This window comes from Carica papaya, chromosome 9, assembly GCF_054855325.1.
Source record: "Carica papaya isolate Zhongbai chromosome 9, ASM5485532v1, whole genome shotgun sequence".
Lineage (NCBI taxonomy): Eukaryota > Viridiplantae > Streptophyta > Magnoliopsida > Brassicales > Caricaceae > Carica > Carica papaya.
The window spans coordinates 21545747-21571534 of record NC_142317.1 but is presented as its reverse complement, the minus strand read 5'-3'; the positions used below and the strand labels follow the sequence as shown (position 1 = coordinate 21571534).

General features: G+C 29.8%; 1 long non-coding RNA gene and 1 pseudogene across 1 annotated transcript; both read right to left on the bottom strand.

The window, feature by feature from the left end:
• Window positions 1-25788, bottom strand: part of LOC110825702 (neutral/alkaline invertase 3, chloroplastic-like) — an 85691-nt pseudogene that overhangs the window by 7721 nt on the left and 52182 nt on the right.
• Window positions 3722-14213, bottom strand: LOC148240174 (uncharacterized). The gene is made up of 3 exons (XR_015816359.1): window positions 14050-14213; window positions 13919-13967; window positions 3722-3837 (listed from the first exon to the last, which is right to left on the bottom strand). It is a non-coding gene; the product is annotated as an uncharacterized LOC148240174 (long non-coding RNA).

The following is a 25788-nucleotide window of genomic DNA, read 5'->3' as shown; positions in this document are numbered from 1 at the left end:
GGCTTTTATTGTTAATGAATAATGATTTTATCCTAAAAGAAATAATGTTATATTGAATGCTATTGTATTGACTTCCATTGTATAAGTTGATTCAGTATTAAAAACAGATACTACTAAATTTATAGTTCAATCAAATAATAAAATATAACCTAATTTGAATTAATTATTAAATATTATAATAAATAAGTGAATCGAATGATGTATATTTATTGTTTAAAATGTAGTATTTGATGACAAATTATGAGAACTGACACTTTAGTGAATAATGAGAGGCAATTGATGGTGACTACAATGAAATGCAACCAACACAAAAATAAAAGCTTTAGTATCTTGCAAAAAGTAGATCACATTTTCTTTAGGTTTTAAGAGAAAGATGAACTATTTTATTTATTTATTTTTTTTATACTCTTTTTTGTTGATACAAAAGTTAACAACTTCTTTTTTCAAGTAAAGAAATAGATAGGGTGGGCACAAAATGGACACATGAGTTCCTCCATTTATTGCATATTACCTAGCAACGTTTTAACTTTTGTGATAGTCTGAATGAACTGCTAAAATTATATCGTCTATTGTCTAATTTTTAGCTGTAATAGGACCATTTTTAAAGGAACCAAGTACAAATTTTATACTTGATGAATATTTTCTAAAGTTTGGGTTGTTACTTGATGATGTTTAAGCTTTTATTTTGTATTTTGTTTCTTTTCTTCTTGTTTAGATTTAAAAGTTTGATCGAATAGTACATAACTTAGCTAGAAATGTACTAAGGACTATTGAAAGATATATATATATATTTATTCATGGGCCTAAGTTTTTAGTTGACTTGCTTGAGCAAAATGGTTTTTACAGTTAATGGATGATGGTTTTTTCTTTAAAAAAAGTAAATATTCTAATGGATGTTAGTGTATTGACTTACATTATATAAACTAATATCGTACTAGAAAAAAATATGACTAATATTGTAGGTTAATCAAATAACAAAGTAGAACTTAACTTGAATGAATTACTTAATCTCATACAAATGAATAAATAAAATGAAGTACATTTACTGTTTAGAATGCAATATTGATGATTGATTAGGAGAACTGATGCTTTAGTAAATAATGAGAGGTGATTGATGGCAACTGCAATGAGATGCAACAAATACAAAGATAGAAGCTTTGATGTCTTATAGTAAAGGAGATCAAATTTTCTTTAGGTTTGAGTACATAAAGATGAACATTTTATTTCCAGCTTCTTATATATTTCTTTTTGCTGATATAAAAGTTAAATAATTTTTTTTTTCCAAGTAAAAAAATGGACAAGTTGCTTCCTTTATTTGCTGTATATTTAGTTAGTGACATTCTGACTTTTAGTGACAATGTCTATTAGTTGCTAAAATTGTGTCGTTTATTGTCTAATTATTAGTTGGATTTAAAAGTAACTTTCATTCCACATTTTACTTTTCTTCTTCTTAATTGGATGTAAACGTGTAATCAGATAGTATATAACATTGCTAGAGATGTAGTAAGGACTTCCGAAAGATATATAGTTGTTCATGAGTCTTAGTTTTTTGTTCACTTGCTTAATCAGAATGGTTTTTATCCATGTTTTTTTTTAAATGGAAAAAGTAAATGTTGTATTAAATATTACTGTACTAACTTACATTATTTACTGACTTATGTAATACTAGAAAGAAATACGACTAAATTTATAGTTCAGTAAACTAATAAAGTATGATTGAACTTCAATAAATAATTTAATCTCATATAAATCAATGAATCAAATAACGTAAATTTACTGTTTAAAAAATAATTTTTATCATAAAACTGTTAGCAAGATTAATCGAAACTCAGAATACAAAATTCAAAAATATGCAAGTTCATTAATGCATACAATATTGATAACCTAAATATTAATCACTATAAATGACCTAGATTATTAGCAATCTGTTATAAATACTAAACTCATTATAACTCTCCGCCGCTTCGGTGAGTACTGTAGATTTGAAAAAAAAAACAATCACTCTCCTCTCAGCAAAACCATTTTTCTATTTTCCAATTGTTTCGAATAGAATAGATCGAAGCACATAGCTCCTCGACATGATCCACTCGATAGAACAAGAGGTTTAATGCTTAACATCTCATCTATTTTTCTCTTATATGTTTACTAATCATGTATATATATCGATATTGTTGATTGGTTTGCATTCGATTTTTGTTAAAGGGTATGGTATATCACTTTTATTGTATAACATATGAAATGAAAGGAGTACCTAGTTGTGGTCCTAATTATTTCTTTTATCTACTCTCCACCTTTGTAGCTGAATCTGAAATCACCATTTTAGACATGGCTAAAACTTTATATTTATACATAATATATATTTCGATATAGATTTGAGTAGTTATTAACCACGTCTGATTAGTTAATGGGTTTTAATTATTTAGTCTTCTTCTCTTAATTTGTAGGGACAAAGTATCTGATGCAGATTTTCCTAAGCTTTGTGAACTTTGCTTCAAGATCAAAGGAGCCTCCTCAAGGTATATAATTAAAACTAATCATCACTACTCAAAACTCTTTAATTTGGAGTATTTATGTGTGTTATTATTGATCTTATAATATTTATTTAATAATACAAATTCTCAAGTACAATTTTTTTTTTGTAAAAATTCATATATTTTAATAGTTAAATAATATATCATGAGATGTATGTCTGATTTGAACTCATAATCTTATAGATAAGGATAAAAGTACATAGACATCCAACTAATAGATAAATAATTAATAATTTAATTAATCAAATATTTATTAGCCGAATATATATATATATATATTTGATTGATATATGTGTATACTTAATTAATTAATTAATTAGTTTAATAGTTGATGCACTTTTTCTTTTACAAGAGATCATAAGTTCGAGTCAGATTATACTTTCGTGTGCATTAACACTTGAAAGTTACTTGTTTTGAATTGCAATTAGTACATATTGCCTAATTAATCTCGAGTGAAACTATACCTTTGTGTGTATTCTTACTTAAAGATTATTTGTATTGCGTTATGATTGATGTATATAACTTAATCAATAGATTTACTGTAACAACCCCATTTCTCATATAAGAAATGAGTGTTACCACACGTATAAAACTTAATAAATAGTGCATCAATATACTAAAATCTAAAACTCAACCATACATCCCTTGTGCAAAGTTACAGTTAAGGAGGCTCATAAAGTCTTTAATAACGTTTCTATAGTAAATTTTCAGATCTATTTTACAAAAAAATTTCCCAATTTCATAAAAGGATTCTTCTGAATCTCCTTTGACCATGAACTTGCTCTTAGCCTTCCTACTCTGGAATTAATAAAAATGAGTGAGCCACCACTTGCTCAGTAAGAATAATTTAAAACTCCAATTCGAAGATCATAGATAATATACTGATTCAAACCATTACCTTTACCTCAAGCTTATCAGGCCCTTCATCACGATTTAATTTCGTCTCCCTACTACAACTATATCGATCTTACTAGTCACACGTTTTCACTTTCATATGTGACATCCCAAATGCTAGTTAAGGCAAATGGGTGTTAGATACAGATTCAGAATAACGAGTACATGATAAAATTTATGTAGCAAAACCAAATCATAATAAATCCCTTACAAATATATATGAGTTTTAAATTCATACATAAATTGAGAACAAAAGTGGCTACAAAATATAAAATATAAGGGTCACTTCTTTCACTATGCTATTAGATTCATCAGGTGTGAAAACAGTCATGCACTCAGACTTGTGGATCTATGGGATCCTCATAAACTTCCAAGGGTAAGTTTGTTAGCGGTTCCTCACTTTCTTCTTCATCTGGGAGGGGGGTATAGAAAGAGTGAGTTTCATATGCTCAATAAGGAAAACAATATTAAATTAACATCGTAAGATTTTAAAAGTTAATTATTTTATCTTACTATTTAACTTCTTTGTTTACAAATCTCACATTATAAAAAGCACATTTATTTATTAAGAAAATGATACGTTAGCATAGAAAATCAAACATACATCATGCCAGATTTTCGTGTCATGCTTTTTGAAGTCATTACAACTTCCATCTTTGAGGGCAAATACAGATTTTCAACTACCTAAATGGAATGATAAGATCATATACAAATACAACAATTTTCTCAGGCCTATTTTCGGCTGGCCAAACAATGGTACGATCTATGACAATGGCCGTACCAATAGATATATATAGTTATTATATTACTTAGCCACGGGTGACCCCTATAGATAGCGTGACACCACTCTCGTCAGAGGGCATGTCATCATCCACTATGAGTGGTCTTCATAAGTCTTTCCAAACCAGATATGTGAGGGAAAAATAGATACTCCGAAGGGCAAGGGGAATAGATACCCCTTAGAGATAAAAAGCCTAACAAGACACTTGATACAATATGCATGTCAATACAGATACAGTTCGGAGCATATAAGCTTCATTCCACTTTTCTCTTTTTCTTTTCTTTTTACTTTTATTGTTACCGATTACATATTATATTTATTATATGCAAATTCATCAAGTGTCTGCAATTCACATAGCATGCTTGAAAACAAGAACAATTCGACTCATATGAACACAGAGGCATACAAAATAAGCAAATTAACAATCATATTAGATTTTCTTACCTAGAAATACTCCTTAAGACATCGAAAGTAATACTAGATTCCTTACAAAAATCTCTATAATTTCTTCTTTATCGTTCCCCTTTCTTTCACTTCTTCTCTCACTAAATTACTCTATCTCTAAACTTTTGAAAAATAGAAGAAATAGAAGTGTTGAGAGGAAGGTAAGGGGTGGGTAATTTATAGAATTTTAGAATTGTTGGATTCACGCCAAGTGGCAAAATCTGGTAAAAAGAGAGGAGAATAAGATGTTCAGCACAAAAAATGAGGGAACACAGACTCCTCCGCCGCCGGCCGTGACGCAATGCCCAAGGTAGCGATGGCGCACTGCCCAATGAAGTAGTGCTTTGGCTAGTGCACTACAGGCTAGCCTGCAGGCGCACACACCTACTGCCACGCATGTAGGGCCTAGACGTGCTGGGTGCCATTTACGTAGGTCCTTGGTGCACAGGGCCTATTCGCACAAGGTTGTTGCACGAATGGCACACGCATATTGTGCGGCACATGTCAGGGTATGAGGTGACGTGCGGATGGCTTGCCTATGAGCGATAGGATGCGAGGGCAGGTCATAACCCCACGGAACGTGCACGCGAAAAAAACATGTGCGTTGTGCACAAGTCCCGTGCGCGCGGAGGAGAGGTGTGCCTTATGCGCACGTCCTGTGTGTGTGGGCGTGCGGAAGTGACGTACGTGCTGTGCGCATGTCTCGCAGCCACTATGCGCGCAGTCGCACGTGCACAATGCTCAGTACACGCGCGCAAGCGGCCCTCTCGCAGGATTTTTCCCGCGAGCATTTTTTTTTTTGTTTCACAGTTTTCCAGTTCATTTTTTCTAAATTTTCATTTTAATTCAATTTAACTAAAACATAATAATTTAAAATAATTAAAATAAAATAAAATGTAAATAAAAATTAATTAAATAAATAAAAATCAATCAAAATTACAAATCACGATAAATGTTAAATAGCGTAAATTAATTAAGTTTAAAGTGGCCAAAGGCCCAAATAAATAGAGTTTCTAAATCATTTTAGCACAGTAATAGGCGGGGTGTTATGTCATATATCTCATTTTATTCAAAGGGTGTCCATAATTTACATAACTACATTCTCATAAGTTACTTTTGGTTTATTCACAATTTCATAAATGCAATATCGTATTCATATTAATTACACATGCTAACATATAGAATACCCTTCTTTAAATTCTTATCCACACATAGAATATCATTCTTTAAACACATATCACACATATAATACCTTTTCTTGAACACGTATTCACACATATAATATCCTTCCCTAAACGTGTAGAATACCCTAGCTCATATACATATCCACATAGCAACATATTCTCATCATTCACCAACACAACCAATCACATATGCACATAGACTCATAGAATGATATAATAATTCACACCATCAACATGCATAAAATCATAGCTCCTACAAGTCATAGTTACAGTCATAGTTACAATTCACATCATCCCCTAGGGACATAGTCCTAGTTATTGTAATAATTACGATTCATATCGTCCCCCCTAGTGACAAAGTCATAGTTACATTCATATTTATGATTCACATCGTCCCCCATGGACAAAGTCATAGTTACAGCCAATAAACGATCCATGAGATAGAGTTTATAATCATTCTATAAAAATCCTAAACTGTACATATTTTCGCTTTTCAATGATACAAAAAATCTTTACTGCTAATTTAGGTATTCTCTATCATAATTTGATTCATATAATACCTTGACATTTCTACTTAATTCATCCTTATTCTATTCTTGGGGCAAGTACTAATTTCATACTTATTCACGCGTAAATTACTCCCAAGTTCTAGAACTCATCAACTTTTAAAATATCTTAATTTATCTAGAATATTAAAAGATGGATCACAATATTTAAACTCTAAATTATTCACATCATAAATGATTCAAATTCCCCACTAATTCATAGTCTCCCAACAATTTCTATGTTTTTCTCATTGTACACATTGCTATCAAAATTTGATCAATCGCGACTTCTCTATAATTTCATAAATAGCTTATTCATTCCATTAATTATTGAACTAAATCGCATATCTACTATTTATTTCAGGCATTATATTCATTAATAATGTTTTATTTTATACAATTTATCTTTTCAAAGTCGTAATGAATTTCCTCAACCCATATTCTAGATCTCAATCCCATCATAATCATTATTGTTTTCTAACCCATTACTATTCACTGCTTAGAACATAGTTGACCCTGCTTGTTGGGCTGTAAACTAGGAGCCCATATAATATTTCATTCAAATTTACTTTATTTGCTTTTGGGCTAGAAGCCCAATGAAACAACCCATTTGTTAAGTTCTCAATATTATTAATTCTTTCCTATCTCTATTTATTTTGAATTAATGTAACCCCTCAAACTAAATTTTATCTTCTATCTTAACCCATTCCTAAGGGCTCGGCTCATTTAAATTTTTATTACTCTTATCCCCTTCCTATAGGCTAGACCCACTAGATTTAATTTCCTCTTTTTTTGTTTAATTTCTTTAGGTTTGGCTCAATTCATCACTGGAATTCCTTTATTCTTCCTACGAGCTCAACCCATTCGAGTTTGCTCTTCCTTTCCCTCTTTATTTATTTATTTATTTATTTTTCCTTTCATTACATTCAATCCACTAAAATTTTAGACCCCTCACTAGGTCCACTTTACTTATGGACTTCATATACCCGACTTCCTTTATAGGTTACACACTTATTATATATTTATATATATTTTTACCCTTTCATTTTAATTTCATTTTCTTCTTCCAAATTAATTACTAAGCCCGTTAAACAAATCCTTCTGGGCTTTGACACGTTAGGGTAAACCAAGCCTAGGCCTCACAAGTACAATCAACCTGACCCACATGAGGCCCCTTTTCATCTTCTTCAATCGTCGAGAACCCTAATTACACTTCACATTCAATTACAGCCGCCATCTTCATCACATAACACAACCAATTCAAGTTTCGCTTAGTCATCACATATTCCTTCGACAGTATCCACAACAATCAATCCTTATTATGATCCTATAACAAATAATTATCTAAATCAAATATATTAGCTTAAATCTAGGGATTTAAAGTATAATCTACTCTTACCCTTGATGACGTGTTTCATAGTGATTTCAACTATTCTTCTTTACCCAACCTGCAAAACCCAACACGGATTCATCTTTATTTTTAAAGAAGAAGATATTAAACGAGAGGAAAGGGTGCAACTATGGCTTATTAGCTAAAGGCTAGGCTCACCGCGACCTATCTTAGCCTTTCAACGAACAAGACGTCAAAAAATTTTCTCTTTTCCCTTTCACTTTCACGTATCGGCCCTCTACTCCTCCTTTCCACAACTGCTCATTTGCTCCAAGGTTTTCTTATTATTATTTTTTTGTGAACAAGAACTTTTATATGGTAAATAAGATCAAATCATGGTTGTCTGTTGTGAGATGAGATCTAGACTGTTGATTTTCTTTTTTAAAACAAAAATTAAAACAGAGTTTTTTAAAGCAGATTGATTGATTTATAAAAATTTTAAAATGACCCCAAATCCTATAATTTTAATCATTTGGGCTTCATTCAATTACAGAGTAGATAAACTCCCAAATTTGCTTTCAGTTTGGTCATTTTCCCAATTTCATTATTTATTATTATTATTATTTTTAGATTACATTTTATATTTTTATATTTTTAGAATCCCTTTTTTTTACTTTTGAAAATTCACTTAATGCTTAAATAAACTCTCTAGAGCATGAAGTTGCATTCAAATTTTAACTTATGCGAGACGAGTCATTATAATCTTCTCCCCATATAAAAAATTTGGTCCTTCAAATTTGTAGTAATTAGGTGATTCAGAAATATCCTTGCTTATTTCCAAGTTTCCTCTTTAACCTAATCATTTCGTTACAATATTATCACTGATAAGATCTCTTTAGTTATTAATCCGTTCCTTTCTAATTTCGGTAAGAAACGTATAATTGTTAAGAATTTGTTTCTTAATTCCAAATATTTTAAAACTTAGGGTTTGTTGGTATCTCCCTATAGTTTCTTCAAGAACATTTGATCTGGCAAAAGGATTACCATCTTGGACTATATTGATCCTTAAAATTCATTAAAGCATAATATCTCCCAGCCACATTATATGCAATTGTCATTACATCCACATGGTTTTATCATTATAATAATCTCTCAACAATATATATCACATCTAATTTCAGCACAAGAATAAATTTTAATTATCTAAATAACTTCAATAACATAGCATGTTTATAACCTCTAGAATTTCATGAACCTCATTTAAATTATTATTTTTCAACTTTTGAACATTAGTATGTGATTATTTAGAATATACCATATATGTCTTTTAATAAAATCTCTGGTTATCATATGGGACTATCTTTATCCTCAAAATGCATCAAAGCGTAGTGTTATACCATTATATTATATGCGATTGTTATTTTTATTTGACATGACTTGGGAACATCATTCCTAGTTTAATAATTATCATAAGAATTTCTCAGTAACTATATATCATATCTTAAATTCATCTCTTTTTTTTTTTGTAATCTCAATGTTATAGTATATTTCTAATCTCTTAATAATATATCTCATATCCTCTATTTTTCATAAATGTATTTACTCAATTACCTAAGTAACCTCGATGTCATGATAAATTTAGGGTATCCCAAAATTCATGTGTCCAAATTATTTTGAATACTTTCTAATTTTTTGAAATTATTTTGTGATTAGCTGGCATATGTTATCTATGTACTTGGTCGTACTTAAATGTGAAGATTTATAGAGATGAGGGTTTAACCTTAGCATTTCATTTTCTGCTCAAAACTCTTAAGAATAGGTAAGCATTAAGATTTAATAGGTGTGGTGATTTTCTGACTTCCAAATACTATTCATAGATTCGATATGATGTTAGGATATTTAAGACTTTTTTTTTGTTGTGGTGATATTCTAGTAAATTATTCATTACTGAATTATATTGTCTCTCTAAAGTCATGAAAATTTAAATGATATAAAAAATACCTCAATACTTAATTGACCCCCTTTTTTTAAAAAAAAAAAGGTCCACTACACAATACATAGTGAGTTATTAAATCCATATTTATTATCGACAATCATTAGGAGTTCCTTAGGTGGAAGGATTATCTAAGAGTCTTGCTAGTAGTGAGTGAATTTAGTCTTTAAGTTCTTCTAAGACTAGGTTTGACTTCCATGATTTTTGTGTGATCATCCAAGAGTATAGTCTTAGGGCGTGAGTTTCATGTTCATCCTATTAACAATTTCTCTTTGTTGGTCCTGAGAGAAATCTTTCATATGTATGGTTTGTTATGGCTCCACACTATGCTACCACTGCGTCACTCAGATAATATCTACCCTAGAGGTTTGAATTAATATGTTGACACCTTGTATCATCTTTTACATCCCTGTTAAGGGTAAAGAAAACATGTTTTGATTTATTATCATATTATTAATAGTGTGTTGTCATAACATGTCCTTATGGTATTCTCTTTTTCCTTGGAAATTTACTTTGGAATGAATAAAAAGTGTCAGGAAGAAGAGTTCCAATTAAGTGTACTCTGTCTCATCCAAGACAAAAGTCTTTTAATCTATCAAGCACATGAGGATTTAAGGTCCAATGGTTTCTGACCTCAATACAACTCCCGTGTGGCACCTTGATAAGAATTTATATAAGTAGAATATTTATTATTACTATTCTATAAATATATATTTGAACCTCAAAAACATATTTAAGTCTCTAATGCTTATTCAATTTTTTAAATATTTTTATATATGATTTATTGGTTTAAAGGATTGTATTTTCTTTCAGGTCTGTAGCAAATTAGAGAAATCCTAATTAACTGTATTTTATTTCATTTAGTAGGAGTTTTCATACTCACCAAGCTCATGATTTACTCAATCTCCCAAAATGCTTTTATCCGTTAAGCATATGATTGTTTAATGACTAAGAATCTTGAATCAATTTTGTAATTCCTATGTGGAAACTTGGAAAGAGTTTGAACATGTAGCGTATCCATTCTTCCCAGAGAATATTCATGAAGAATTTCCAAAGACCATCAAGGTCTTAATATTTATTTGGTCACCTAACATTCTCTTTCCCCTTTTTTTTTCCTTTTTTATGTCTCTCGTGACCTAGAGGAGTTCCTTCCAAGGCATAACTACTTAGGAGATATTTTTTTTGTTTGGGGAATTTCTTCAACTTGGGGAAACTTTTCTTTTTAACTTTGGGGATCTTCTCCCCTTTAAGATTCTTTTCCCAACTCAAGGGAAATTAGTTCTCTTCCCAAAATTTTCTTTATTCATTTTCTCCTATTGTGTAATTTTCTTCGTTACATTTAAGCTTTTATGGTTTCATATTCTATGGTTGATTATGGTTGTTGCTTATTCACCATCCCTAGTTGGCTTTGGAGTGAGGCCCTAACGTTTCATTTCCTAGCCTTATCATACTTCAAACCCATGCAACTCCCATCTCTTCGAACTTTTGAAATTATGATTTTCCTTTCTCACATTCCCAGATGTTTCGAAGGAAGTTCTAAAACATCTCCAAAGACACATATTACCTATTTTCTTTTAGTCTTAAACCTTATAGGAGTCCTAGACCTCATGATACAAAGGGATGTTTTTTTAGGAACGTAGGCTCTGATACCAACTGTAACAACCTGATTTCTCATATAAGAAATGAATGCTACAACACGTATAAAACTTAATAAATAGCGCATCAATATGCTAAAATCTAAAACTGACCTGTACATCCCTTGCTCAAAGTTACAGTTTATGAGGTTCACAAAATATTTAATGACGTTTCTAAAGTAAATTTTTAGATCTACTTTACAAATAATTTCCCATTTTCATAAAAGGATTCTTCTAAGTCTTCCTTGACCATGAACTTGGTCTTGGTCTTTCTGCTATGAAATTGATAAAAAAGAGTAAGCCACCACTTGCTCAGTAAGAATAATTTAAAACTTCAATCCGAAGATCATAGATAATATACTGATTCGAACCATTACCTTTACCTCAAGCTTATCAGGCCCTTCATCACCATCTGATATCCACACCCTACTACAACTATATCGATATTACTATTCACATGTTTTCATTTTTATATACCTCATTTCATTCAAAGGATGTCCATAATTTACATAACTACATTCTCATAAGTTATTTATTCATAATTTCATAAACGTGATATCGTGTTCATATTAATTACACATGCTTACACATAGAATACCATTTTTCAAATTCTTATCCACATGTAGAATAAAATTTTTTAAACACATATCACACATCTAATATCTTTTCTTTAACGTATATTCACACACATATGATATCCTTCCTTAAATGTGTAGAATACCCTATCTAATATACATATTCACATAACAACATATTCTCATCATTCACCAACACAACCAATCACATATGCACATAGACTCATTATCGTATCACATAATATCATTCAGTCACAATCATGGAAGGAGATGATAATTCACACTATCAACATGGACAAAATCATAGCTCCTATAAGTCATAGTTACAGCCATAGTTATGATTCACATCGTCCCCTTCACACTATCAACATGGACAAAATCATAGCTCCCACAAATCATAGTTACAACCATAGTTATGATTCAAATCATCCCCCAAGGACACCATCATAGTTATAGTCATAGTTACTATTAATATCGTCCCTAAGGAGTTAGCCATAGTTACCGTCATAGTTATAATTTACATCGTCTTATAAGGACACAATCATAGTTACAATCATATTTATGATTCACATCGTCACCTAAGGACACAGTCATAGTTATAGTCAATAAATGGTCAATGAGATAGAGTTCATAATTATTCCATACTGATCCTGAACTACATATATATTCACTTTTCAATGATACAAAAAATCTTTACTGCTAATCCTAGGTATTCTCTATGATATTTTATATCATATAATACCTTGACATTTCTACTTAATTCATCCTCATTCTATTCTTGTGGGGAGTCTTAATTTCATACTTATTCAAGCGTAAATTACTCCCAAGTTCTAGAACTCATTAACTTTTAAAATATCTTAATTTATCTAGAATATTAAAAGATGGATCACAACATTTAAACTCTAAATTATTCACATAATAAATTATTCAACTTCCCACTAATTCATAGTCACCCAACAATTTCTATGTTTTTCTCATTATACACATTATTATAAAAATTTGATTAATCGCGACTTCCCTATAATTTTGTAAATAGCTTATTCACTCCATTAATTATTAAACCAAATCACCTATCTAATATTTATTTAAGGCATTATATTCATTGCCTGAAATGTAGTTGACCCTGCTTGTTGGGTTGTAAACTTGGAGCCCATATAATATTTCATTCAACTTTACTTTATTTGCTTATGGGCTAGAAGCTCAATGAAACAACCCATTGTTAATTTCTCAATATTACTAATTCTTTCCTATCTCCGTTTGTTTTGAATTAATGTAACCCCTCAAACTAAATTTTATCCTTCTGTCTTAACCCATTCCTAAGGGCTGGGCTCACAGTAATTTTAATTACTCTTATCCCCTTCCTATAGGCTAGACCCACTAGATTTAATTTTCTTCTTTTTTTGCTTAATTTCTTCAGGTTTGTCCCAATTCACCACTGGAATTCCTTTATTCTTCCTACGGGCTCAACCCATTTGAGCTTGGCTTTCCTTTCCCTCTTTACATGTTTATTTATTTTTCCTTTCATTAGATTCAATCCACTAAAAGTTTGGACCCCTCACTAGGCCCACTTTACTTATGAACTTCATACACTTGACTTTCTCTATAGGTTACATATTTGTTATATATTTATATATATTTTTACCCTTTCATTTCAATTTCATTTTGCTCTTCCAAATTAATTACTAAGCCTTTCCTACAAATCCTTATGGGCCCGGACCCGTTAGGGTAAACCGAGCCTATGCCTCACAGGTACAATCAACCCAACCTACTTGGAGCCCCTTTCATCTTCTTCAACCTTTGAAAACCCTAATTGCACTTCACATTTAATTCCAGCTGCCATCTTCATCACATAACAGAACACAGTTCAAGTTTTGCTCAGTCATCACATATTCCTTAAATAGTATCCAAAATAATCAATCCTTATTATTTATGATCCTATAATAAATAATTATCTAAATAAAATATATTAGCTTAAATCTAGGCATTTAGAGTATAAATTACTCTTACCCTTGGTGAGGTGATTCATAGGAGTTTCAACTACTCTTCTTTACCCAACCTACAAAACCCATCACTGATTTGTCTTTATTTACAAAAGAAGAAGATATTGAATGAGAGGAAAGTGTGCAACTACGGCTTACCAGCTGAAGGCTAGCCTCACCGCGACCTACCTTAGCCTTTCAACGAATAAGACGCCAAAAAATCTTCTCTCTTCCCTTTCACTTTCATGTATCTCCCCTCTACTCCTCCTTTCTGCCGCAGCTCATTTGCTCCTAGGGTTTCTTATTATTATTTTGTTGTGAACAGAAACTTTTATATAGTAAATAAGATCAAATTATGGCCGTCTATTGCGAGATGAGATCTAGACCGTTGATTTTCTTAAAAAAAAATCAAAACCGTGTCATTTTGAAGCAGATAGGGTGATTTTTTTGAAAATTTTGGAATGACCCCAAATCTTGTAATCTTAATCATTTGGGCTTCTATTTAATTATGGCGTAGAATAAACTCACAAATTTGTTTTCAATTTGGTCATTTTCCCAATTTTATTATTTATTCTTATTATTATTTTTAGATTATATTTTGTATTTTTATATTTTTAGAATCCTTTTTTTTTTCTACTTCTGAAAATTCCTCTAATGCTTAAATAAACTCTCTACAGCATGATTTTGCATTCAAATTCTAACTTACACAAGCTGGGTCATTACATTTACACAATTTTTTTTAAAAAAAATAATTAGCTAATTTTAATTACAGCCTTGGTGCTTGTCGAATGTGAGGAATTCATAAAAGCATATGATGAAAAGAGTAAAGAAGGGTAAGCTTTCATACATAATTGACGTCATAAATCAATTAGCAAATCTCTTTATTGTGTTTTTTTCTAATTTTTTTCAATTTCTTTTTTTTTTAAAAAAAAGGTGTGTAGCGGCATTGGATGCAATAAAAAATGATTCACATTGATGAAGGAAAAAATAAACATCCTTCTTGAGGTAATATTTTATTTTACATATTTTGAAAAAAAAAATTTCATATATATCCTTTTCTCTTATGGATTTCATAAAAATTTTAACTGAATTTTAAATTTGTTGAATCATAAAGTATGAGTTTTATTTAACTGAAAATCTTCTTTGCCGGCTCATAATTATAGCTATTAACAATTATAATTAATTATAGCAATATGGTAGTAGTTAAAATTTTTGTGTTTTATTTAATATTTATGAGTTTAAGTTTTAGTGAAGATGTAAGGTTTATATCTTAATAAAAAGTAAAGTTTTAAAATATTAAACATTGTAGATTTTGATTTTAAAATCTTTATTATTATTATTATTATTATTATTATTATTATTATTATTATTATTATTACTCACTAAATGGGGTATGTATGGTGATGTAGTTAGAAGCAAGAACCACCCCTTGCAAGTGCAAATGCACTTCTTTAAATTAAGGTACTCTAGCTTCTTACAACTTATTTAATTCAATTCTTACTTAGTTTTTTTAATCACTTAATCTTTTAATTTGAATAGTTGTAGTAAATGGAGAATAATACTCTCGAATACTTTGCTATTGTAACAAATACAATTTTTTTAACTAATTCAATTTGATTTTAAATAAATTAAGAATAAAATAAAATTTATATTTTTCTACTGTAACTTAACTAAAGCAATTATTATCCTTTATTTAATTTATAAAAGTTAACTTCAATATTTAATTTTTAACTATTAGTATTTTATCTATTTCCATCTCTTTCAATAACAATATTATAAAGTAATTATGTTTTCTTTTGTTGGGCGGATAGGGTGGATAAAAGCTTCATAAAAATCAAAACCAATAAAATCTCTACAGGTTGTAATAAGTATTCCTTTTCATGGAAAACAAATTTAAACTCTAACTTTTTTTATATTTGTGGTGATGCCGTGATTAAATTGAGTTAAATCTCAACATGCCTATTATGTTTTTAGGTGAAAGAAATATTTCATGATTATTAGGTTCCCTTAGTTAAGGGAACTACCATAGGTCAAAATCTCGATCTAATTTTTAATTTTTTAATTTTTTAATTTGAAACTCAAACTTATTTTGTAGAGATAGCTATAAACTAAAGGATATTATTTCAAAAAATTATAAATTTTATTGCTGTTGGTTGAGATGAATCATTGATATTTAATAGTTTCATGTAAAAATATTTTGGTGAGAAAAGATAGAAGAATTTACCTTAGACACTTACTTTCTATATAAATAGGAATTGAAGTTTGAGGATACATTATAAGGATTGAGGTGTGCACTAGGTCAATCAGATCAGGCAAGTATAAAAAAGAGCTTTTTGACATGTTAATTGTATGATACAATAAGTTTAGCTGTAGATCATAGATTTTATTAATTTGCACAACTAGAAAAGTAGAAGTTAGAAATCTTTCAACAAAATTTTAGAAAAAGTGAAAGTGAAATAAAAGAGATAAAAAGGAGAGCAATAGAGAAATGTAGCAATAAGATAGGAAAGAGTAAATGAGCTAACTATTTATAAGGTAAACATAGGATGATATCATTGAAAAAGAGAAACTAGCCACTAACATCCATTAACATGGGAACATGCATTTCAAGCACAAAAAATGCCCCATTAAAGTTTGTGACAATTGTTCATTTATCACAATTAAGCACACACTACAATGAATTTTTTATGAATTTTTGTAAATTATCATAAATATGGTGTTTGAATAGTTAAAATTCTTACATTTTTCTTGAAGACAACAAGTCTAAATCTTATTAAAATATAAAATTTATCACTTTTTAAATGTAATTATATGGATTAATGATGATTTGTTTATAATATTTGATTCAATAGAATCAAAAGATTTAACTTATGACTGTGTTGGTAGAGATATAGTAATTAAATTGGATTTTGTTGTAAAGAGTCATGACATATCCAACGAAAATAATATTCTGTAACGACTAGATTCTTTTAATTAGAACAATTATAATAAGCGAAAAAATCCGAATTAGCATTTTTCTTAAATTATTTATTAACATAAATATTAAAGAAGAATAAATAGACTTGGATTCTATACTAAAATTTTTATTATTAATTATTTCAATAGTAATTATGATATCGTTCATGAAGGATAAATTTTTTTTCACATAAAAACTCTTAACGAAAGAGGAAAGAGGAAAGCATTAATTTTTTAATAAAAATTTAAAGAATCTCCCTTCTATCCTGCTTCGGCCGAGATACTCATCTCTTCTTTCCTTCCCCCTATCCCCGAGATACTTGCTGGGATATTCGCCCATGATTCCATCAATTTTTTCCCCTATTCATCTCATAACCATTTGCTCATTGGAGCGGGTTTCTGTAAGGGATTTGCGTGGAGAGATTCATCCCACTCCTGCTGTAGTGGTGCCACACTTGAATGGATGTGGAGTTTGCAGAAGGATTCTAAGTGCCCTAACCAACCGCACAATAGAATAAAGGTAGGCATTCATATTTGAAGATTGCAAATGTTGATTCCCCATTTCTTAAGTGGAGCCTAATTCTTCTGAACTGAGGCTTCCGAACATCAATGGCCGCCTAAAGCCCAGATAACCTCCATCCCAACCATAGAATATGAACGTGTGTCATAGTCAACAAAGCTCCCTAACAATTTCCCAAACTACCTAGCCATTGTTTTTGATACACAATCTGATGGGAGTGAGAGAATCTATACCTAGAAGAGGCTCGTGTCAATAGCTACTTTCATTAGATATTCTCCTTCCCTAAGGTAGTGCACAACCAACAAATGGTTGTTAAAAGTCCACGGCCCTCTGTTGAGCACTTTTTTGATATCTACTTTACAGAAAAATCTATATAAGTAACAGTTAGAACTAAGATCCACAATATTTACTCCCCTTATCAGCCTCCAAAAGTCTGCCAATGTATTCTTCATCAGTTCAAACTTCACAACTACTTTCATCAAGAATCTTCTCACCAAACAGAGGTCATACAACTTTTATTGTTCAGGAACAAGTTTAGTTAAGTCCTAGCCCCCATCCTCGTCCTCTGTGATTGACAATGATGCCACACCAACCACTGTATCCATTGGTCACCCCTTACGTGCCAATCAACAGACTATTGAGAGAAACAACAATAACTTGTCTATGGTTCAAAAAGGTCTCACTACTGGAAACAATACCTCTTGCAACCAAACAAAGAAAATAGAGAAGAGGGTCATCCAACACTAACTTGGAACTAAACCAAGTAAATTCCTATTTACATTCTATTTACATTTGTAAGTTTTAAAACCTAATCCTCATAGTAAAGAGGGGAGGTAATTAACTCTATCATATGGAATGAAGAAATCATCAGGGCATATTAATTTTTTGTTCTAAAAGTGGTTTGAATAGTCATATGTGCTCATCTGCTATTTATTTCAAGCAATTGAAAAATTGTCTTTATGGCTCACTTGAAATGGTAATGGACATTTGGTATTCGATTTTTGATTTTTTGGAGCAAAAGAGTGGTTGTACAAAATAATTCTGCACATGGTGTAATAGGGGCTTATTCCAACAACTATGCTGGAAGCAAAATTATAAAACTAAATCGATTTGGGAAACAATATTAGAAGTTTTAAAATAAAGCTAGGATTAAGTACTTGACAAGTTTGAGTTAAATTGATATCATATCTTGGTGCTTCTCAAGTGAATTTCTGGCAGGCTTAATAAGTGTATGATTCCAATCTGGTTGATTCAGAAAATGTTCAATTGTTGGAATTATTACTCATTGTATTTTTGGTTGCTTCTGAATGGTGCAACTCCCTAGAATGATGGAGATTGTATAGTTTATAGCTTATATTTTTTGAGATAGTTCATAGCTTACATGCTTTACACCATGGAGTTATTGTTTACGCATTAAGTATGTTTGTAACATGTTGGTGGAAATAGCAGATTATGATCTAACTCACTAGCCTACATGAATCGACCATTATTTAAATTTATAAATTGGTAACTAATATATCTTATTTGTTTACCTTCTTTTCTTGTGGTATCTCCAGTTAATCCTTAATTTTTTTTCTTACAACCACTATTTTATTATGCCTTACTCTGTGCACATGAATTGCTTGCTCTTAAATGGATTTGTTGATCTTATCCAGGCACTAAATAATCACCTACTTGCTTTTTCATTCCACATCAGGGAGTATTATTGGATTGATTTGTGAAAACTGAATGAGATTTATTGTTACAAGACTGAGGAGTACTCATATGATGCAGTTAATAAGTTCAACATTTACCTTGATCAAAATTCTCCTTGGTTGGTGGAATGGATGCCTAATAAAGGAGGTTATCTAATTGGAAACTTACAGGTGACACATGGATTTCCAATTTTTTTCTCTAGGACACATGTGGTCTATTGTAAGAAGTTTGGCAATAGCTGATCAATCACATGCCATAATGGATCTTATTGAAGTGAAATGGGAAGATTTAGTAACAGACATGCCATTCAAGATATGTTATCTCACTCTTGAAGGTTAGGAGCGCAAATAATCACTTATAGTGATGCAAAAAACACATAAGATATTTGCTCTCATATTATTTATTTATGATCTATTTCTTCATTATCTTTAACATTTCTCACTACATTTCCTTCTTATGCAGGCCTTGGTCTTACTATAATGGTGGTTCTTGGCCAAACTCTGCTATGGCAGGTTAGTTTGTTATGATTAAATATTCTCTCTGTTGCTAATTTTTTTTCATTGCTCCAAAGAACCCTTTGTAGAAGTTATATTTAGGTATAAGTTTCCTGAGTTATCATGCTTGGATCCAATAGGATATGACACATTGTTGATGTTTTATAAAATAAAGCAATAATAAAGGAATGAAGGCAGTGCGGCTTAAGATTTTAAAAATGAACTTTTTACAGCTTACTGTTGTAGCCATAAAAATGAAAAGACCAGAAATCGCTGCAAGAGCTATTGAAGTTGCTGAAAAACGCATATTAAGAGACAAATAGCTTGAATACTTTGACACAAAAAGAGGAAGGTTCATCAGAAAACAAGCACGGTTATTCCAAACATGGTTAATTGTTGGATACCTTGTGGTTAAGCTTCTACTTGTAGACCCAAGTGCAGCCAAAATTTTTATAACTAAAGAGGATTCTAAGCTTGTCAATGCCTTCTCTTGCATGATAAGTGTTAACCCAAAGAGAAAGTGTTGTCGGAAGAACTCCTGAAAGGCTTATAAAATATAAGAATATGAAGTTGCTTTCACACAAGGATAGGTAACTTCAATTTGTGGCTCAACTTACTTATATGAAAAACTTAAATGTATAACAATCAACTTTTGAGCAATGATTCGTGTATCATAGGATCTTAATTTAAAGATGATATGTTGATTTAGGATTAGCATTAGCTTGAAACATCTTCCTAGATTGGAGATTAAACAAATTGTTTCTTGTTTACAGACTTTATATCATATACATAGTACTATAGGAGTGAAAGGCATTCAAAATCGGGAATACCCTTACATTATTTTAACTCTACTGTTCGATTATGACATTTTCTATATCTTGTAAATCATTTTGGATTGGTTATGGTATTTTTCGGTCTCATAAATCATCACCGTGCCATTTAAATTAATGCTTGACAATAGAACTTTTTAATACATTTCCTCGGTTGAGTCCAGATCAGTTGAAAAAATTCAACTGCTATGTAAAGCATTGTCTGAGAGAGTGATTAGAGAGTGATGATAAGATATTTCTTGCAAACTCATATTTTATTCATTACATAGTTTTGCATTACTACAGAGTTGTAAGTTTTTAATTTTTAGCATCAGCTCATAAAGGAAACTAAACATATAGCATTCAACAACTTTTGCTTCATTTGGTTCTAGCATTAGCCACGATCTTTCTCTCAATCTATACCACAAAAAATATCAAAAACAAAAAAATAAATATATTACTAATAACAATAGAAATTAACCTCATATATATGTATATATTTTCAATTTGTACATGAAGAAATTACGAAAAAATTTTAGGTTGTGGGTCACAGTGAGAAACTATATTGTAAAAATATATATAGTATAGTATAGTATTAGAAGTTAAAATATTTGTATACGTATCTAATTGTCCCATTGGCTTTAATTTCTAAACAAGTTTAATCATTTTCTTAAGAAATTTAATTGCTACATTTCTCCAATATTTTATAATTTAATAATATATTACAATTTTAATATTTAAACTCTCTTATTTATGTTTTTTGAGAACTCAATTCTAGTTGATCTTCCATATATGAAGGATTATGAAATAAAATTTCATTCAGTGAATTCAAGCTAAAAATATGAGTGGTTCAAAAATAAAATTAATGAATATATACCTCATTCAGCTGTAAAGGATTACTAGTAACTACAAAAAAAGTAAAAATTGAACCGAATGAACAAGACATATTTAATATCGCTTAACATAAGTACAAGTATATACTTTTGGACATATTTAATTTAGATTGCACTTTTATTTTTTTCTGTTATTTAGGGTAGAGAGGTAATTTCATGAAAAGTCAAATATGTGATTTGAGTTAGTTTGTAGTCTGAAACTTAGGAATTGTTGGAAGAATATGACTCCTTATAACGAATCTACTTTATAATTACTATCTAATTGTGCGTTATGCGTTAGGAAAAAAAAAAGAGAACTTACCTCTATAATGCTTCCAGTCTAGCTCTTGCTTTCCTATTTCATTTCCTTATGTTTTTTCTCCTCTTTCTCCCGATTATTTTCTAACTCTTCTTATATTTCTAGATCACCTAAAATTGATCACATCGTAACACAATAACAAATGTGAGGATAAGATTATGAAGAAATTATATTGTGGTGAAGAAATTAATAGAAATAATTTTATAAAAAAACTATCTTATTGTTTTCTATCTAAATATTGCATCGTAAATATAAATCATAGCATTAAAGAAAGATTGAAAGAAAAGTCAAAAGCATCAAGAAAGAAAAAAAACATAAAAGCATCATAATCTATTTTTAAACTTATGTAATCAAATATTTTAGAGTTTTAACATTATTTTTCATTCTAAAGTATGTAATCTTTAAAAGAATTATTATAAGATTATACTTAAAAAATATCTAAATATAGAGAATTGAATGCTTACTAGGAGTCAAAATTTAGAGATTTCTTTCTACATTACTCTTCAAAATTTAAAAATTAAAGAGATGGAAATCTTATTTTCATTATTTTGAACTTACGTAATAAAATATTTTAGAGTTTTAACATTTTTTTCATTATGTTTTCTATAAAAAAACTGTTATAAGATTACACTTAAAGAATAATAAATTTAAAGAATAGAAGGCTTATTAGAAGTTAATGTTTAAAGATTTCTTTTCTTCATTAGTCTTTAAAATTTAAAAATTTGATTACTACTTAAGCAATTAAAGAGATACAAATCTTCTTTTCAAAAACTAAATATATAAATATATAATTATATTTAAGAAGATGTTATTAGTTCCTACCTTAATTATTAAAAGTAAAAATATTGATTATGCCTCAATTATCAAAAACTATTTTGTAACCTCTATTTAATTTAGGGATTTCGTTGCCATCCTCAACGATTCTGATGGTTCCTCCTTCACTTTAAAAGAGGACGTCAGGCTGCAGGGGAAGAGGGAGAGGAAGAAAATTCGCAGCAAGGGTAAATTGAAAGGAAGATTTTATGTGATTCTTCAATCAGATTAATCAGCTAGTGGTGGAATCAGGAGCAGAACATGGGAGGAATCCGTTAATCAGATTAATGCAGTCACTGAGAACAAAGGTAAGTGAAATTTGACTCTCACCACTTGAGTAGAATCTTCTAAATTCTTTGAGATATTTTTTGGAAAGAAATGAGTTGATTTGGGAATAGGGATATTTTTTTGAAATCATATTAGAACCAGGAGTAAAAATAAAAAAAATGGAGAGTGAGATCTAAGGACAAACAGAAGATCGGACGAAATGATGGAATTATTGTGTGGACAGCTATGAGGAGAGGACAGAGGAGATATGCTAGAAACATTGGAGGAAAATTGAAACGATGGGAATGTGAGAGGAATAGGAAATAAGAAGAAGGGGGAAATAGTGGTCTGAATATGATGTCTGTTTACAAATTATTATTCTGTTATCTTTTGTATTTAATTCCCTTGACATTTGTTTGGAAAATAGTGGTATTGATGAGCATAAACAGGGAAACAAACTGGAAAAGGATTAAAAAATAAATAAATATAAAATTATGGGAGGCAAATCTAGGTGAGCAGAGACAATATTCTCTGTGAGGGTGAAAGTGATGTTGTTTGGAAGTAGGAATAGGATTAACAACAGAAAAAACAAACTCTGGGAGACGATCTGGGTGAGGAGAGGCAGTGTTCTCTATGATGCACATGTAGGAAAGGATGAACTACACAAACTTTAATTAGATGTTTTCTTGATTTTAGATAGATGTAATGGCTAACCCTTAGAGTCGAGGGATGTGAACACTATGCTTCGACGTACTTATTTTTAATTGGAGATAGAAGTTTATTGTATTTTTCGTGCTGGGAATATAAGTTCTTACAGTACCCCGACTCCCTATGGAGGTATGAGTTGTTACAGCTCTTACCCAATCATTTCAAATAGGAGGATCAAAGCACACAACTCCTCTACATGATCCATTCAATGGAACAAGAGATTTAGTGCTTAACAATTGATCTATTTTTCTCTTATTTATTTACTGATCATGTATATATATCAATGTCGTTGATTGATTTGCATTCAATTTTTTTTTAAAAGGATATCGTAAATCACTTTCTTATAGCAATGTATGAAATGAAAGGAGATTCTAGTTGCGGTCCTAATTATTTCTATGACTTGCTTTCCACCTTCATGGCTAAATCTGAAATCACCTTATCAGACATGGATAAAGCTTTGTATGTGTATGTAATATATATCCCGATATAGATTTGAGTAGTTATTAACCATATTTGATTAATTGATGGGTTTAGTTATTTGGTTTTCTTCTCTTAATTAGCAAGGAAAAATTATCTTATGTGGATTTTCCTAAGATTTATGCACTTCGCATCAAGATTAAAAGAGCCTCCTCAAGGTACATAAGTAATACTAATCATCACAACTTAAAACTCTTTAATTTGGAGTATTTATGTGTATTATTATTGATCTTAAAATAAATATTTAATAATAAAAATTCTCAAGTACAATTTTTGCTAGTAAAAATTTGTACATTTTAATATTTAAATGATATGTTCTGAGATGTATAGCCTAATTTGAACTCATACTCTTATAGATAAGGATGAAAGTACTTAGATATCAACCCAAAAGATAAATAATTATTAATTTAATTAACTATACATGTGTATACTTAATTAATTAAATAATTAGTTTAATAGCTTATGTGTTTCTTCTTTTACAAGAGATTATAAGTTCGAGTCAGATTGTATTTTTATGTGTATCATCATTTGAAAGTTATTTGTATTGTACTGTAATTAGTGTATATCACTTGACTAATCTCGAGTCAAATTGTATTTTTATGTGTATTCTTACTTGGAGATTATTTGTATTGTGTTATGATTGATGCATATAACTTAATTAATAGATGTAGTCAATTTTTGTTTTTTAAAAAATAATTAGCTTATATTAATTGCAGCATTCGCGCTTGTCAAATGGCATTGAAATGTGAGGAATTTGTGAAGGCATTTGATAAAAAGAGTAAAGAAGGGTAGTAAATGAATTTTATACTTATATTTTATTGGAGATATTACTAATATGTCTCTTTTTTGAGTTTTTTTTTTAATTTCTTTTTTTGAATAAAAATTGCATGGAAGAATTAGATGCAAACATGAATTCTCATTAGTGAAGGAAAAAATGAAAATCCCTCTTAAGATAATATTTTATTTTATATATACTATAAAATTTTATTTTCATGGATATCTTTTTTTTTTTTGGGACTTTGTGAAATTTTTAACTAAATTTAAATTTGCATACTTATACAGCATGAGTTTTACTTCATTAAAAATCTGTTTGGTCCGTTGCATAATTATAGGCATTGATAATTATAAGGAATTATAACAATATGATAGTAGTTAAAACTCTTATGTTCTATTTAAAATTTATAAGTTTAACATTAATTAAAAATGTAGAATATTGTATACTGTATAAGTCTGTAAATTTAAATTCAATTAAAAATTTTACGAAATCTATAAGAGAAAAAAATATATATGAAAATAAATTTTATAAAATATATAAAATAAAATATTACCTCAAGAAGGATTTTTATTTTTTCCTTCATTACTGAGAATTCATGTTTTGTTGCATTCATTGCCTAGGCCACCTTTTTAAAAAAAATTTTAAAATTTCTTTAAAAAAACTCAGTAAAGAAATATATAAATAATATGTACAATAAAAAATAAGTATGAAATTTATTTACTAATTGATTTGATTTATGACATCATCAATTATATATGAAAGTTTACCCTTCCTTACTGATTTCATCGGATGCCTTGACACGTGTGTATATATATATATATAAACATATAATTCATATATATGATGGTGTATGAGCAATCATATGTGGCACAAATCATATGTGGTACCAATAAGTATGAAATTCATTTGTGATCGGTGGTCGTGTTTACTCACTAAGTTATGTCCTAACGGTGATCTTAACGTCCTCCATCAAAGGCAGCGAAATAAACGCTTCAACAAAGCTGTTGCCCGGTATGTACATACAACAACATTAATTATTTATATCTATAAAAATATATTATATGATTATATAATCATTAATTTATTATTATGATATTCAGCGCAATTAGTATTGTGATATACATACAAAAATTATCTATACACACACACACACACACACACATATATATATTGATAAATTGAGAAGGTTATATA